Genomic DNA, 17801 nt, shown 5'->3' on the forward strand with positions numbered 1-17801 from the left:
GCCGAGGCAGCCGCCGCCGGAAGCCGTCGTGGCCATGGCCCCGCTGTCGGGCTTGCCCCGCGGGTCGCAGCCCTGGCTCTCCAGCTGGGAAGGGGCAGCGCCGGAGGACAGCCGCCTGGAGCCAGGGAGGGACAGCCTGGGGAAAGCCGGCTGGAGCTCTGTGGGCTTGTGGGAGGGGCCGGGGCAGGAGGTGAGAGGTCAAGGGGTGCTGATGCTCAAGAAGGGCGGGGCCTGTGGGGGGGTCAGAGCACAAGAGGGGTGGAGCAAGAGTGGAAGTGAGGGCCCAGGGGCGGGGCTTGTGGGAGGACCCGGGTCCTGAGGAGGACAGTGCGCACACCGAGAGCACCCTCTGGCGGGCATCAGTGGTCACTGCAACCCTCTGGTCCTGAGGAACGGAGCGCGCATGCGTGCCTAGAGCGCCCTCTGGAGGGAAGCGGCGCTCACTGCACACTGGGTCCTGAGGAGAGGAGCATGGTGCTCACTTCACACTCTGGCAGGAAAGCAGCCCTCACTGCACCGCACCGCCCCCGCCCCCCCCCCCGGCTTCTGAGGATGACGGTGCACAAGCCTAGAACACCCTCTGGCGGGAATCAGTGCTCATTTTACCCTCTGGTGTTGTGGGAGGAGCAGATCGCAAGAGGGGTGGGGCAAGAACAGGAAAGTGAGTGGCCCAGGGGTGCGGCTTGTGGAGGGGCAGACCACACAGGAGGGGTGTGGCAAGGGAGCAGAAGTGAGTGATCCAGGGAGGGAGCTTGAGGGAGGGCCCATGGTTCTGAGGAGTACAGTGCACACACCTAGAGTGCCACGTGATGGGAATCAGTGGTTACTGTACCCCTGGACCTGAGAAGAGGAGGATGGTGTGCACACCTAGAATCCTATCTGGTGGGAATCAGTGGTCATGCACCCCCTGGTCCTGAGAAGAGGAGGCTGGTGTGCATACCAAGAGCACCATCTGGTGGGAATCAGTGGCTACTGCACCCCCCCACCTGAGAAGGATTGTGCGTGCGCACACCTAGAGTGCCCTCTGGTGGGAAGCAGCTCTCACAGCACCCCCCACCCCGACCTGCAGAGAGGAGGATGGTGAGCATGCCTAGAGCACCCTCTGGCGCTCATGGTACCCTGAGTCCTGCTGAGGACGATGCTAGAGCGCCCTCTGTGGGGATCAGCCCTCACTGCGCCCCAGGTGCTGAGGATGATGGTGCACAAGCCTAGAACACTCTCTGGCAGGAATCAGTGCTCACTACACCCTCTGGTTTTGTGGGATGAGCAGAGCAAGGAAGTGAGGGGCCCAGGGGTGGGGCTTGTGGAAGAGCAGAGCACAGGAGGAGTGGGCAAAAGCAAGGAATTGAGCCGTCCAGGGGTGGGGCTTGTGGGAGGATAGAGGATGAGAGGGGTGGACAAGGGTATGGAAGTGAGTGATCCAGAGGCAGGGCTTGTGGAGGGGCAGAGCATGAGAGGGTTGGTGCAAGAGCAAGGAAGTGAGCGGTCCAGGGGTGGGGCTTGTGGGAGGGACGACGGAGGAGAGTGGTGGGACAAGAGTAAGGAAGTGAGTGGTCCAGGGGCAGGACACGGGGGACAGAGCACGAGAATGGAAGGGCAAGAACAGGGAAATGAGGATTAGGGAGCCTGTTAGTAAAGGGTTAATGTAGGTTTGGGGAGGGGGTTAGGATTGTAGAAAGTGTTACTCATGCAGTTACATATGGATTTGGTTTAGCAGCTGGTCTGGGGTGAGGCGTAAGATTGCTGAGTGGCTTAGGGTATGTGTTAGGGTATGAGTGTGGGCTAGGGCACGTGTTAAGTTGTGAGTATGGGTAGAGTTAGGGTGTATGGTAGGGTACATGTTAGGGAACATGTTAAAATAGTGTTTGGGTTTAAGGTACAGTGGGGTACATGTTAGGGCATGCATTTGGGGTAGGTTTGGGGTGCATGTTAGGGTGCACATAAACTTATATGGTTTAAAATACATGTGAGGGTACTTGATTCTGTACATATTAGTGTTTAGAGTATACATTAGGGTACATGGTACAATTATGGTAGGTGTTCAGGATTGTTAGGGTTAAGGTATGTGTTAGAGTTAGGGCACATATTAGAGAATATGTTAGGGTACATTTTGGGTACATGTTAGGGTACATGTAAGGATCACTTAAAGTACATGTTAGGGTATTTGTTAGGATACACGTTAATGTTTACTATGCATTTTAAGATTAAGGTACATTTTAAGATACACAAGGTATTAGAGTTAGGGTATATTTGGCATATGGATTTCCATCAGGGTAAATATTAGGATGTGAGTATGGGCCAGAATTAGGGTGTATAATGGGGTATATGTTAGGGAACATTTTAGGGTACATGTTAGGGTTAAGGTACGTGTTAGGACTAGGGCCAGTGCTAGGGCCCTAGTCCTAACCTTACATGTAAGGTTACCTGTGTGATTTAGACAATGTGTTAGTGGCTAGAGTATTTATTAGGATATGTGCTATGTTTAGGGTGCATGTAAGGTTATAGTTTCTTAGGGTACATTCAGGGTACATGTACAGTTTATAGAGTAGGTGTTTGGGTACTTGTTACCATATGGGTTAGTGTCCAGAGCTTGTTTAGTGTGTTACAGTATATTGGGAAATCTGTTAGGTTTAAAATACATGTTAAAGTAATGGTACTTATTAGGGTATGTGTTTGGGTCCATGTTAGGGTATGTGTTAAAGTTAGGGTATTATTTTGATAGGGGATATTTTAGGATAAGGTTAGGGCACATGTTAGAATGTGCATTTGGGTACATATTATGGTATGTGTTAGAGTTTGCATACTGATAAGGTCCTTGATCAAAGGAATGAGGCTGATACAAAGCAGAAGTTAAGCAAAGCTTTTATTTCACGTCAGGTATAGAGAATCGAACTGACTGGCCAGGGCCATCTCTATGGAGAGAGTGACCCCCACTTAGTCTCACAGGCTAGTTTTTTATAGGGCAAAACCACAAACCACAAACAAACTGTAAACATGTAGCTAATTTTACTTATTGGTTAAAACAGAAGGCTTACATATGTACTTTTTACTGATTAGACGCCTCCACCTGGTCTGTCCTGACCTTGTTTTTCAGGCTTTGTTTCTGGGAACTGGCCGTTTTTGGAAATTGTTTTTCTTTCTTTTTTTGGTTCCCTTACAGAGAGGGTCAGCTTGCCGTTACTGCACGAACAACAGGTGAGGGCAAGGTCAGCTCATACTTATACTTTACAAACCAAATGGCTGCCTGTACAAAATGGAGTTACTTTGGCTAAACTGGTCCTAACACATATTTGATAGGGATTTGTTAGGGTGAAGGTACATGTTAGGGTTAGGGCACATGTTAGGCTACATGTTAGGGAACATTAGGGGTATATGTTAGGGTGCATGTAAGGATATTTGTGTGGCTTACAGTACTGGTTAGGGTATGTTAGGATGCATGTTAAGGTACATGTTAGGGTTAAGGTACATGTTAGGCTATGTGTTGGGGTATATGTTACAGTATGTGTTAGTTAGGGTACTCAATTGGAGTAGGTTATGGTTACTGTTAGGATTAGGGCACATGTTAGGATATGTGTTATGGTACACTGGGGGTACCTGGTAGGACACATGTAAGGGTACCTGTGTAGATTAGAATTTTTGTTAGGGTCTATTAGGGTTTATATTAGGGTATATCTTAGGGTTAAGGAGCATATTAGGGTACGTTGGAAGTACATGTTAGAGTACATGTATGAGCATTTGTATTTATTAGAGTACACACTAGGATGCTTGTTAGAACACGTATTAGTGATTAGGGTTCATGTTAGAGTATATGTTAGGGTCAGGGTTAGGGTTTTGGTTTGAGTATGTTGGGGTACATTCAGGGTGCATGTAAGGGTTACCTGTATGGGTTATAGAGTACATGTTAAAGTACTTGTTACCATGTGTGTTAGTGTCTGGAGCATGTTTAGTGTGTTAGAGTTAAAATACAATTGGAGAATCTGTTAGGGTTAAGAGGTGTTAAAGTTAAGACACATATTAGGATGTATATTAGTTCATGTTACAGTGAATGTAAAGGTACTTATATGGTTTTGAGTATGTGCTAGGGTACTTGTTAGGATATGAGTTAGTGTTTTGAGTACATGTTAGGAAACATTTGTTGTGCACATGTTATGGTACATATAGTACATGCATGACTTGAAGTACATGTTAGAGTACTTGTTAGGGCATGTATTAGATTTAGGGTACATGTTAGGGTTACATTTATGGTGTGGGTTAGGCAACATGTTAGGATGTATGTTGGGATAAGTGTAGGGTACTTGTTAGGGTGTAGGTAATGTTTAGAGTATGTGATAGTGATTAGAATATGTGCTATGATTAGAGTATATTAGAGTATGTTAGGGTATCTGCTAAGGTTTATGTTAGGGTTGGGGCATACATTATTGTATGCTTGCAGTACATGCTAGTGTACATGTAAGAATATCTGTATGGTTCAAAGTGCATGTAAGAGTAATTGTTACCATACATGTTAGTGTTTAGAGTATATGTTATGGTGTGTATTATGATAAGAGTAAGGTTTATGGTACACTGCAGGTTTGTGTTAGACTTAGGGCGCGTGTTAGGGTTAAGGTATGTGTTAGGGTATATATTAAGGGCACAGGTTAGGGTTTGTGTTAATACCCAAAAGAGGTAGATGTTTGGGTGTATGTAAGGGTGCCTGTATGGTTGAGAGTTAGGGTAATTGTTACTATATATGTTAGTGATTAGGGTACGTGTTAGGTTAGAGTATGTGTTAGGGTTAAGGTATGTGTTAGGACACATGTTAGAGTACATTTGGGGTACATGTTAGGGTACATGTAGGGATACTTGTGTGGTTTACAGTACATGTTCAGGTACATGTTAGGGTTTGGATACATGTTAGGGTTAAGATATGTGTAAAGATTAGCACATGTTAGGGTATTTCTTAGGGTTATAATTGGGGTTAGAGTTAGGGCATGTTTGAGGCACATGTTAGTGTTCATGATTCCAAGCCTGTATGGTTTACAGTGTATGTTAGGCCACTCCTAGGGTCTCAGCAGTTGTGGGGTTGGTTTGCTCAGAGTCCTTGCCCTACCCTGCTTGATGGTGTGGGCCCCGCTATGCCTAACTTTGGGGGTATCTGCTAAGGTTTATCTTAAGGTTAGGACATACATTAGCGTATGCTTGTGGTACATGGCAGGGTCCATGTAAGAGTATCTGTATGGTTCAAAGGACATGTAAGAGTAACTGTTACCTTACATGTTAGTGTTTAGAGTATATGTTATGGTAAGAGTCAGGTTTATGGTACACAGCAGGCTATATTAGACTTAGGACATGTATTAGGATATATATTAAGGGAACAGGTTAGGTATGTGTTAATGCACGTTTGGGTGTATGTAAGGATACCTGAATGGTTTACAGTACTTAGGGTACTTGATAGGATGTTAGTGTTTAGAGTATATGCCAGGGTACATCTTGTGGGCCTATGTTAGAGTTAGGGGATTAGGGTAAGAGTACCTGTTAAGGTACATATTTGAGTACATCTTATGTGTTAGGATATATGTTAAGGTACATGGAATGTAGGGGTTAGGATTATGGTATGTGTTAAGGTTAGGCTACATGTTAGAGTGAGGGCATGTGTTAAGGTATGTGTTAGGGTTAGGAGTTAGGATATGTGTTAGGGAACCTGGTAGGGCTAGGGACTATGTTAAGGTTAGAGTGATGGATTGTGTTAGGGTTAGGGAACGTGTTAGGGTTAAGGGTAGGCATAGGGAATCTGTTAGTGTTAGAGAACATGTTATGGTTAGGATTAGGGTTGGGGGTTAAGATTAGAGTTAGGGTTTAGGGTCTAGGGTTAGGGTTTAGGGTTAGGGGTTAGGGTTAGGACTAGGGCTAGGGTTAGGGGTTAGAGTTAGGGTTAGGGTTGGGGTTAAGATTAGGGTTAGGGTTTAGGGTCTAGGGTTAGGGGGTAGGGTTAGGGCTAGGGCTAGGGTTAGGGGTTAGAGTTAGGGTTAAGGGTAAAGGGTTGGGGTTGGGGTTAGGGTTAGGTTAGGGTTAGGGGTTGGGGTTAGGGTTAGGGTTAGATGGTTAGGGTTAGAGGGTTAGAGTTATGGTTAGGGGTTGGGGTTGGGGGTTAGGGGTTAGGGTTAGAGTTAGGCTTGGGGCTAGAGTTAGAGTTAGGGTTTAGTATTGGGGGTTAGAGTTAGAGGGTTGGGATGGGTTAGGGTTAGGTGTTTGGGGTTTGGGGTTATGTTTATGGTTTGGGTTTAGGGTTTTAGGTTTAGGGTTAAGGGTTAGGACTAGGTCTAGGGCTAGGGCTGGGGTTAGGGTTTAGGGTTAGGGTTTAGGGGTAGGGATATGGGTAGTGGTATGGTTTAGGGTTTAGGGTGAGGATGAGGGTTGGGTTATGGTTAAGTTTAGGTTTAGGGGATAGGGTTATGGGGTTAGAGTTAGAGGGTTAGGGTTAGGTTTTAGGGGTTTGGGGTTAGGGTTTGGGTTTAGGGTTAGGGTTGGGGTTAGGGTTAGGGTTTGGGTTTTAGGGTTAAGGGGTTAGGGGTCAGGGCTAGGGTTAAAGCTGGGATTAGGGTTAGGGTTGGGTTGGGGTTAGGGTTTTAGGGTTAGAGTTTAGGGTTATGCGTTAGGGTTAGGGTTAGGTAGTAAGTATATGGCTAAGGGCTAGGGTTAGGGGGCTAGGGTTAGGTTAGGGTTAAGGGTTTAGGGTTTAGGTTTTATGGTTATGGTTGTGGTTAGAGGGTTAGAGTTGGGCTGTGGTTAGGGTTTAGGGTTAGGGATTGGGGTTAGGGGTTAGGGTTTAGGGTTAGGGTTTAGGGTTAAGCAGAGTTAGAGGTTAGTTAGGGTAAGAGGTTAGGGTTAGCATTGGGGGGTTGGAGTTAGAAGGTTAGGGGTTGGGGTTGGGTTAGGGTTAGGTGTTTTGGTTAGAGGGTTAGAGGATTAAGGGTTTAGGGTTAGGGTTAGAGGGTTGGGGTTAGGGGTTAGGGATAAGATTAGGGTTAGGGTTTAGGGTGTAGGGTTAGGGTTTAGGGTTAGGCTTTAGGGTTAGGGCTAGGGTTAGAGGTTAGTTAGGGATTAGGCTTAAGGGTTAAGGGTTGGGGTTGTGTTAGAGTTGGGGTAAGGGTTAGAGGGTTAGGGTTTGGGGTTGGGGGTTAGGTTTATTGCTTGGGTTAGGGTTGGGGTTTGTGTTGGGGTTAGGGTTTAGGGTTAGAGTGTTAGGGTGTTAGAGTGAGAGGGTTAAGGTTAGGGTTAGCATTAGGGTTTCATGTTTAGGGATTGGTGGTTTGGGTTGGGTTAATGTTTAGGGTTAGGGTTAGAGTTTTGGGTTAGGGTTGGGTATTAGGGTCAGGGTTGGGGTTAGGGTTTGGTTAGGGTTTTAGGGTTAGTGTTAGGGGTTAGGGTTAGGTGTAAGGGGTTAGAGTAGGGGTTAGGGTTAGAGCTGGGGTTGGGGTTAGGGTTAGGGGTTGGGTCAGGGTTTGGGGTTGGGGTTAAGGTTTTAGGGTTAGGATTTTAGGATTTTAGGTTTAGGGTTTAGGTTTAGGGTTAGTTTAGGATTAGGGTTTAGGGGTAGGAGTAGGTTCTGCCCTCTCGCTGTCCACAGCCGTCCACAGGTTGAATTTTTTTCCTCCCAATTCTGTGTGACTTGATGAGTGTTTGGGTGCTCAGGATGCAGAGGACAAGATAGAGCACTCAGACCATAGGGCCTTAAAACAAAAGTATTCTTAGGCCCCCAAATTCTGAGTTCTATACACCTTTCATAAAGGACAGACAAGCCACCAAAGAGAAAGAGAGGGCATCTTTCTGAGAAAAGTAGCTCCCGTGTGCATTATAGCACCAAAGAGAGCCCATTTGCTGTCCACAGCAACAGGTCCAATTTTTTTTTCTGCCCAATTCTAGAAGAGCTGATGAGTGGGAGCTCAGGAGGTTGTTTGAAGGCCCCCAATTCTAAGTGCTCTACTCCTTCCCCAAATGATTGACAAACCACCAAAGAGAATAGAGGGCATCTTTCTGACACCAGTAGCTCCTGTGTGCATCCTAGCACCGACGAAAGCCCTTCTCACTGTCCACAGCCACAGCTCCAATTCTTTTCCACCCAATTCTGGGAGAGCTGACAAGTGTTTGGGAGCTTAGGATGCAAATGACATGATAGAGCACTCAGAACAAATTGTTCTAAGGCCCTCAAGTTCTGAGAACTCTATTCCTTCCCCCAAAGGACAGAAAGCCACCAAAGATAAATAGACAGCATTTTCCTGTCACAAGCAGCTCCTGTGTGCATCCTAGGACTGAAGAATGACCATATCCCAGTCCACAGCCTTGGTTTAATTTTTTCTCTCCAATTCTGGAATAGCTGATGAGTGTTTGGGAGCCATGATAGAGCACTCAGAACAAATTGTTCTAAGGACTCCAAGTTCTGAGAGCTCTACTCCTTCCCCAAAGGTCAGACAAGCCATCAAAGAGAAATAGACAGCCTTTTTCTGTCACACACAGTTCCTGTGCATCCTAGCACGGATGAAAGACCCTCTCCCAGTCCACAGCTAAATGTCGATTTTTTTTCAGCCCAACTCTGGGAGAGCTGAGGAGTGTTTGGGAACTCAGGGTGAAAACGACAAGATAGAGCACTCAGAACTAATTGTTTTAAGGCCTCCAAATTCTGAGAGCTCTACTCCTTCCCCAAAGGACAGGCAAGCCACCAAAGAGAAATAGACAGCATCTTTCTGACACAAGCAGCTCCGGTGTGCATCCTAGCACTGAAAAAAGCCACTCTTGCTATTCATAGCCACAGGTGGAATTCTCCCCCCCCCCCCAGTTCTGGGAGAACTGATGAGTGTTTGGGAGCTCAGGATGCAAATGTCATGATAGAGCACTCAGAACATGGGGGCCTTTAAAAATTAGTTTTACTGCCCTCAAGTTCTGAGTGCTCCATTCCTTCCCCAAAGGACAGAGAAGCCACCAAAGAGAAATAGACAGCGTCTTTCTGTCATAAGCAGCTCCAGTGTGCATTGTAGCACCAACGAAGGGTCTCTAACTGTCCACAGCCACAGGTGGAATTTTTTTCCGCCCACTTCTGGGAGAGCCGACCAGTGTTTGGGAGGTAAGGATGCAAATGACAAGCTAGAGCACTCAGAACTTGGGGGCCTTAAAACAAAATTTTAAGGCCCCCAAGTTCTGAGTGCTCTACTTACTCCCCAGAGGACAGACAAGACACCAAAGAGAAATAGACAGCATCTTTCAGACACAAGCAGCTCTTGTGTGCATCCTAGTACTGAAGAAAGCCTCTCTTGCTGTCCACAACCACAGGGCCAATTTTTTTTTCTGCCCAATTCTGGGAAAGCAGACCAATGTTTTGGAGCTCATGATGCAAACGACAAGATAGAGCATTCAAAACTTGAGTCCTTAAAACAGTTTTAAGGCCCCCAAATCTGAGTGCTCTACTCCTTCCCCAAAGGACATACAAGCCACCAAAGAGAAATAGACAGCATCTTTCTGACACAAGCAGCTCCTGTGTGCATCCTAGCATCAACGAAAGGCTCTTTCGATGTCCACAGCCACAGGTGGATTTTTTCCCGCCCATTTCTGGGAGAGCTGAGGAGTGTTTAGGAGCTCAGGATGCCAATGGGAGTCTTAAAACAAAATTGTTTTGATGTCCCCAGGTTCTGAGTGCTATACACTTTCCACACATCACAGACAAGCCACCAAAGAGGGACAGAAAAACCACTAACTAGAAACAGACAGGATCTTTCTAACACAAGCAGCTCTTGTGTGCATCCTGGCACCAACGTAAGGCCCTTTCCCTATCCACAGACACAGGTCCAATTTTTTTTTCTGTCCTAATCTGGGAGAGCTGAGGTGTGTTTAGGAGCTCAGGATGCAAATGCCATGATAGAGCACTCAGAATTTAGGGGAATTAAAAGAAATTGTTTAAAGGCCCCCAAGTTCTGAGAGCTCTATTCCTTACCCAAAGAACAGACAAGCCACCAGAGAAATAGCATCTTTCTGACACAGCCAGCTCCTGTGTGCATTTTAGCACCAATGAAAGCCCCTCTCGCTGTCCACAGCCATAGTGGGAATTTTTTTTTCTGCCCAATTCTAGGAGAGCTGACTAGTGTTTGGGAGCTCAGGATGCAAGCAGCAAGATATAGCACTCAGAACTAATGGTTGTAAGGCCCCCAAATTCTGAGAGCTCTACTCCTTCCCCAATGGACAGTCAAGCCACCAAAGAGAAATAAACAGTATTTTTCTGACTCAAGGAGTTCCTGTGTGCATCGTACCAACGACAAAAGCCCTTTCCTAGTTCAGAGCAACAGGTGGAATTTTTTTTTCACCCAGTTCTCAGAGAGTTGAGCAGTGTTTGGGAGCTCAGGTTGCAAAGGACATGGAAGGTAAACTGAGGACCTTCCTAGACTAGGCACATTGTAACTACTAAATTCAGTAAGTACACCTATAGCAAAGTATAGCAATCAAGGTTCTAACAGAAAGGAAACAATTTGGAGTCTCACCCCTTTCCCTTTCCTCTTCTAGCTCCCTAGAAGACCCTGAAGGAAATTGGATTTGAGGTGTTTTGTCTTACTTTATTTATTTTATCTTCCCTGAGACACTTGTTGATCAAAGTTGCATACCAGCCCTGTCTTCTCACCATAGGGACTTTGCCCTAAAAGCCCAGCTTTAATCTCTGACCTCTTTCATCACTTTTACAATATAAACTGCACCCAGCAGGGGGAGGGCCTTCTGGGACTTTATCCTCCTCCCAGTGACAAGACTACTCCCAGGGCAAAAGACACAGCTGACCACTGACTGAAACAACCAGAACTGGTACTTTCAGGACTGAGCCTTCCTACTGGGACAGTCATGGGCATTAAAAGAGATAATACATAATAAAGTGTTGTCTAGCCCTGCTGGCTCAAATCTGTAATCCTATCAACTTAGGAAGCTGAAGTGTAAGGACTGGGGCTTGAACTCAGTGTTTTCGGCCCTGTCTTTGAGCTCAAGGCTATTGTGCTCTATAACTTGAGCCACAGCATCATTTCCAGCTTTTTCTGAGTAGTTTATTAGAGATAAAAGTCTCATGGATTTTCCTGCCCAGGCTGGCTCTGAACTGAGATCCTCAGATCTCAGCCTCCTAAGTAGCTAGGATTACAGGCCTGAGCTCCAGGGTCCAGCTGGCCCCCACCTTTCTGATGTCACCTCCCCTCATTCTCTTTCTCACTCAGAACCAGCTACATACCCCTTCCTCCTGGTCCTGAGTTCATTCCAGCCCTGAGACTTGCACTCTAGCTATTGCCTCTGTCTGGTGTTTTTCCATACTCCCCCTAATGCTGGCTTCCTCTCACCCTACAGGCTTGACTTCAATGCCACCTCTTCACAGAGACCCTTTGTGTGTGTGTGTGTGTGTGTGTGTGTGTGTGTGTGTTCTGGAATTCGAACTCAGGACCCAGACACTGTCGCTTAGCTTTTATTTTTTCCTCAAGGCTGGCATTATAACACTTGAGCCACAGTTTTTACTTATGAGTTATTGCTAGTTAATTGGAGATAATTTTACAGATATTTTTGCCCAAGCTGACTTTGAACCATGATCCTCAGATCTCAGTTATCATGAGTAGTTAGGCTTACAGGTGTGAGCTACCAGTGCTAGACACACAAGGACTCTTTTTTTAAAAAATTGTGATTAAGTGATTTCATAATTTCCCAAATTTTACAGTATTGTGGGATAGTGATGCTCATTTAAAGTCACACCCTTATTCTAACTTTCCTGTAGCAAATTGTCTATCATGGTCTATAACATATAATGGCATACACATATACACCATACATGTGATCAGCAGCAAACATATAATGGCATACACATATACACCATACATGTGATCAGCAAGATGGGGTTATTTAGTAGTGGTTCAACCTAATGAGTGGAAGTTCTTTGTTTCTTAAATCCTGTTAATTTTGTCGTATCATCTAACATTTTGGATTTAACATCCACTTATCAGGTAGACCATGTACCATTTGTCTCTTAGCTCTTGGCTTACCTCGCTCAACATGATTCTTCTAGCTCCATCCGTTTCCCTGCAAATGCCATTATTTTGTCCTTTCTAATGGCTGCATAATATTCCATTGTGTATAGATACCACAATTTTTGGATCCATTCATCTGTGGTGGGGCATCTGGGTTGTTTCCATATCCTAGCTATTGTGAACAGTGCTGCAATAAACATGGAGGTGCATGTGTCCTTCACAAGGACTCTTTTAAGCATCTTTACCTGCACTTTTTATCTTGGTATGGTTGCTTCATATATATATACTTATTTACTTGATTGTCATTGAGCTTCCCCAAACAGATGATTGGTTGTGCCTTGAGTAGGTGCCTTATCTGCTCCTAGTCTATGCAGTGGACTATTCGCACCTGACATATATCTGATAAGTGGTGATTCTCCCCTCCCCTGTCCCCTTGCTACTTTTTAATTATTTTTTGTCTAGGCCTTGCACTTAGGGTCTGGGTGCTGTCCTGTCCCAGAGATTTTGCTCAAGGCTGGAATTCTGTCACTTGAGCCACAGCTCCACTTCCAGCAATTTGGTGGTTAATTGGAGATAAGAATCTCACAGATACCCATTGTTGGTGGCTCACACCTGTAATCCTAGCTACTCAGGAGGCTGAGGTCTAAAGATCATGGTTCAAAGTCAGCCAGAGGTGGAAAGTCTGTGAGACTCTTATCTCCAGTTAATCACAGAAAAACCTGGAAGTGGCGCTATGGCTCAAGTGGTAGACTGTTATCCTGGAGCAAAAAGAAATTAGGGACAGCACCCAGGCTCACAGTTCAAGGCCTGGTACTGGCCAAAAAAAAAAAAAGCTCACAAATGTTTCCTGCCCAGGCTGGCTTCTAATCATGGTCCTTAAAGATCTCAGTCTCCTGAGTAGCTAGGATTACAGGCAGCTGTGACCAGTGTCCAGGACCCTTTTTTATTTATTTAACAAACTGCTGGTTCATGGGCTGTGCCTCCAGTGTTCCATCTTGTTACTAGTAACTGGAAACATCAACCAGAGGAGAGGTAACAGGTGTGGGCCTTCACCCTTCCTGGTGGGGATACAAAACCTTTCCAACTAGCTGTCCTTACCTTGGCTCTTTTAGGGACCTCCAATGCTAATGCCATTTGTCATAGGACTTCAAGCTAATGAGACCAAAGTCTTGAGCCAAAGGCTATGAAAGAATAATGGATGCACAGGCTGGGAAGGTGGCTCAGTGGTAGAGCGCTTGCCTTGCATGCTTGAGGCCCTGGGTTCGATTCCTCAGCACCACATAAGCAAAAAAGAAAAAAGCCGGAAGTGGTACTGTGGCTCAAGTGGTAGAGCGCTAGCCTTGAGCTGAAGAGCTGAAGGATAGCGCCCAGGCCCAGAGGTCAGGCCCCACGACCGGACCCCCCCCCAAAAAAAAACAAGAATAATGGATGCACCAGGCTAGAGGTACTGGTCTATGGGTCAGCTGTTTTTAACATATTTTATTAATGATTGATTTGTGTGTGTGTGTGTGTGACAGTACTAGGGCTTGCTCTCTTGCTTAGTTTTCTGCTCAACCATTTGAGCCACACCTCCATTTCTGGTTTTTCATTGTTGTTGGTTAACTGGTTAATGAAGATAAGAATGGCCCAGGCTTTTTTACCCAGACTGACTTTGAGCCATGATCCTCAGATCTCAGCCTCCTGATTTGCCTGTATGACAGGCATGAGTCACCAGTGTGTGGCTTGTTTTTAATGTTCTGTAATGAACTGCTTATTCACAGACTGTTTCTCCAGTTTCCCACCTTATCATCAGAAATCTTTAGCTCCCATTTCCATATCTACTAAATAAGGAGGATTGTAATGGTATGATTTCCTGGCTGGCAACAAAGAGATCTGCTTAGCCAAAAGCAAAGCCTGAAAAACCACGTGTCTTCTGGATCTCCAGTGAGTCCTCCTCTCTTGGGGCTTACCAAGTTAAACTGACACATTCCCAGAGAAGCCTGATCTCCTTAACAATACAAAATAATCTCCTCTCCCCCACTTCTTATGTCCTCTGTGTGTGCGCGTGTGTGCATGTAAGCACGCACATGTGCATGTGCATGTGTGCTTAGTTGAAGATAAGAGTTTTTGGACTTTCTTGTCTGGTCTGGCTTCAAACCAAGATCTTCCAACCAGAGCCTCTCAGTAGTTAGGATTACAGGCATATACCACCACACCTTGCTGTGCATCCTTTTAACATTGACTTGCTGACTCAAAGTCACACAATTAATGTTTGCTGGGTAACAGTTGACCTTGTGCTTTCCCACAGGGCTGTAAGCCTCATGAGGAGGACCATGTGCACATTTTACTATTTCTTGTTTGGTTTTAGTAGCCTTTACTTTTTAGAGCAATTTTAAGTTACCAACCAAATGGAGCTGAGGGTACTGAGATGTTTTGTATTCCTCTACCCTTCCTCCCACACACACTCATGATAGCAGGCATGCCAATATTGATGAAAGCCACCTCCAGCCTTTTCTGTTGGAGATAGAGTCTCACAGACTTTCCTGCTCTGGCTGGTTTTGAACCATGATCCGAAGATCTCAGCCTCCTGAGTAGCTAGGATTACAGGCTCAAGCCACCAACACTGGGTGTCTGTGAGATTTGTATCTCCAAGTAATCACCACTACATTATTAACTACACTGCTTGACAAGTTATTATGCAGAGCTTATAGTGAACATTCGGGTTCACACTTAGTGTTGTTCATTCAGTGGCTTCAGACAATTGTATAATGACATGTCCACCATTGCAGAATTGTGTAGAGTTTCACTGCTTGCAAAAAAATATCCTTTGTAGCCAGGTGGTGGTGGCTCTCACATACAATTGCAGGGTGGCAGTGGCTCATGCCTGTAATCCTAACCACTCAGTCCAAACCCAGCCCAGTCAGGAAAGTTTGTGAGACAAATATCCCCAATTAACCACCAAAAAACCAAATGGGGCTCTGAGTTCAAGCCATGATTGACAAAAATTTTTAAAAATTAAAAATCCTTTATATCCTTCCCTCTTTATTCCTCTTCCCCCACTTCTCCAACCCTACCTTGGCAACAACTGATCTTTTTGTTTGGTATAGAACATTTTTTCCTGGCTATATAATTTTCCTTTTATAGCATGTCATACAATTGGAAATGTACAGTGTGTAGCCTTTTAAAAATTAGTATAATTTATTTACAAATTGCATTTATGGTTCTTCTTTGTTGTTGTTGTTGTTGTGTATTTGTGTGTGTGTGTGTGTGCGTGTGTGTGTGCGTATACCAGTCCTGGAGCTTGAACTCAGGTTCAAGCTCAGTTCTTTGAGCTTATTTTCTTAAGGCTAGCACTCTATTCTAGCTCTTGAGCCACAGCTCGAGTTCTGATGTTTTGGATGGTTAATTGGGGATCTTCTGTACTTCCTGTGTAGGCTGCCTTCAAACCATGATCCTCAGATCTCAGTCTTTTGAGTAGCTAGTTACAGGCCATCCCCCAGCTCTTTCAAGTCAGGACTTGGGCTCTGTCACTGAGCCTATCTGTGCTCAAGGCTAGTGCTGTTCCATTTGAGCTATAGCACCACTTCTGGCCTTTTCTGTTTATGTGGTACTGAGGAATCAAACCCAGGGCTTCATGCGTGCTAGGCAGTCACTCTACCACTGAGCCACATCCCCAGCCCTCTTTCAAGTCTTTTTATTTAAACTTCTGGGGCATAGTCTTGCAAAGCAGAATGGGAGTAAAAAGGTGTGTGAGAGAAAACACTAGTGTCTGTATTTAGTATCATTTTAGCTCCAATTTTGAATAAAAACAAGAGACTTTCAGGATATGTATTTGAAATGACCTTTATTTGGGGGAACTGCCTCTCTGTTGCCTGGAGTCTACTTTGTCATTGCCACAATAAGATGTCAATTAAATCAACCAAACCTGCCAACTGGAAAGGGAAATTATTCAATCAAGACACTGCAAGATGCCTCAAGGAAGCTAGTCCCCCAAAAAGCAAACAGAGAAGGCTACAAATCTCAAATAAATAGATTGTGTCATTGGGTGTGTACATCAGCCAGTAGAGTCAGATGCAAACATTAGGGTATGTAAAGAGAACCTGTCACAGAATTGTCAGAACTTAGAAAGCAACACTCTTTCCTGTTAAATTACTCTTCATTTTAGTATGAGGAGGAAGAAAGTACAAATTAAAGATAGATGTGGGAGGGGGGACCAAGATGGTGACGGGGCAGTAGGGAAATGCCACAGCTCTCTCCAACCAAAAAGAGAGTTTGAGTTCCAACGCTTAATCTCCCCAAGAGACAGACAACAACAAGGAGACGAACACCCAGAGTAAAACAGGAGATGGAAAATAACAAAAAAGAAAGAGAGAAAAAGTAGAATTTCAGAACAGAGAAGCGCAAAGACCCCCTCCCCCAATCTTTACTGGCCGTGAGTCAGCACACCAAGCCGCGGCCAGCTGGCCTGGCGGGGGCTGCTGGAGTCCCAGAGAAACAGGGGGCTGTCTGCAGATCCTGAGGTACAGGTCTGCAGACCCACTGATCTCCACAAACAGAGAAACCTACCAGCTGGGAGTCTGCACGAAGATCCCACCCCCCACCCCTCACTCTCCATCAGAGTAGAGAGGGTCCATCCCACCAAAGACACTTGGCCCCACGGCGGGAAACCCAGAGCTACATGGGTCACCCACAGAACACCTGCAAGGAACTGGCGCAAATCCGGGGAGCGCAAACAGAGACAAATCCCAGCGCTCAGAACCAGCATCGAGGCTGCCGGAGTCCCAGAGACACAGGGGGCTGCCTGCAGATCACCCGCACAGAAGCCGCCTGAGGTACTGGTGTCAGACCCACCGATTGTGACAACGACCTGTCGGGGGCTGCCAGGGTCCCAGAGATACAGGGAGCTGTCTGCAGATAACCCGCACAGAAGCTGCCTGAGGTACCCGTGTCAAACCCACCGATCGCGAGGAGCGGAGAAACCTCTGAGCCCGGAACTCGGCCCCATGACGGGAGCCCCAGAGCTACATGGGACACCCACAGAATACCAGAGCAGAAGACCTGCAAGGAACTGGTGCTGATCCGGAGAGTGCAAACAGAGACAAACCCCAGTGCTCAGAACCTGTACGGAGGCCTGCCCCCACCCCTGGGGCAGAGGTCAGAGGCCTATCTTGCTGCGCAGACCCGACAGCGTCAACCAAGGCAGAGACAGAAGAGAATCACACAGAGCCACCACTGCCCAGCCCAGCCTACAACCACCCCAACTGAACTCTGATTGCAACGGTAACTGATGACCTACATCACACAGAAACAACTAGCTCCAGGGTGAGTACCCCGCAGGGGACAGTGTATCCCTCAAGGGAGACCAGAGCTGGTGGGAATCCCCAGACCCTGACCCAGACTCCCTACCCCAACACTTGGACCACAGGACCCACTAAAACTGTGAACTGTTCAAGAGCTCCACCAGCCCGCAGAGCACACTCAGCTGGCCAGGCTAGAGCAAGAGCACCCCTGGAAGGGAGCTTAAACGCCCAAGCCAGAAACAGTGCCCCTGGGTCAAGACACCCAACAGTAGAAGAAATTTGAACTGTGTACCCCAGGCTGCATAACCTAGGCGAGATACACAGCAGCACAGGCCCAACCGGCATGCCCCAGGCAGGGGGCCGGGACCAGGCCTGGGGATCTGGTGCCTGAACAACACAACCAACTCCTCCCAACTGAAGTCAGAAGTTGAGCATATGCCTCAGCAGAGGGGAGAAAAACAGGGAACTGCACCCCCTGGGAAACACGCCTGTGACAACAAAAGACCCGGGGGCT

The sequence above is a fragment of the Dipodomys ordii genome, unplaced genomic scaffold (genome assembly GCF_000151885.1).
Source record: "Dipodomys ordii isolate 6190 unplaced genomic scaffold, Dord_2.0 Scaffold24, whole genome shotgun sequence".
NCBI lineage: Eukaryota > Metazoa > Chordata > Mammalia > Rodentia > Heteromyidae > Dipodomys > Dipodomys ordii.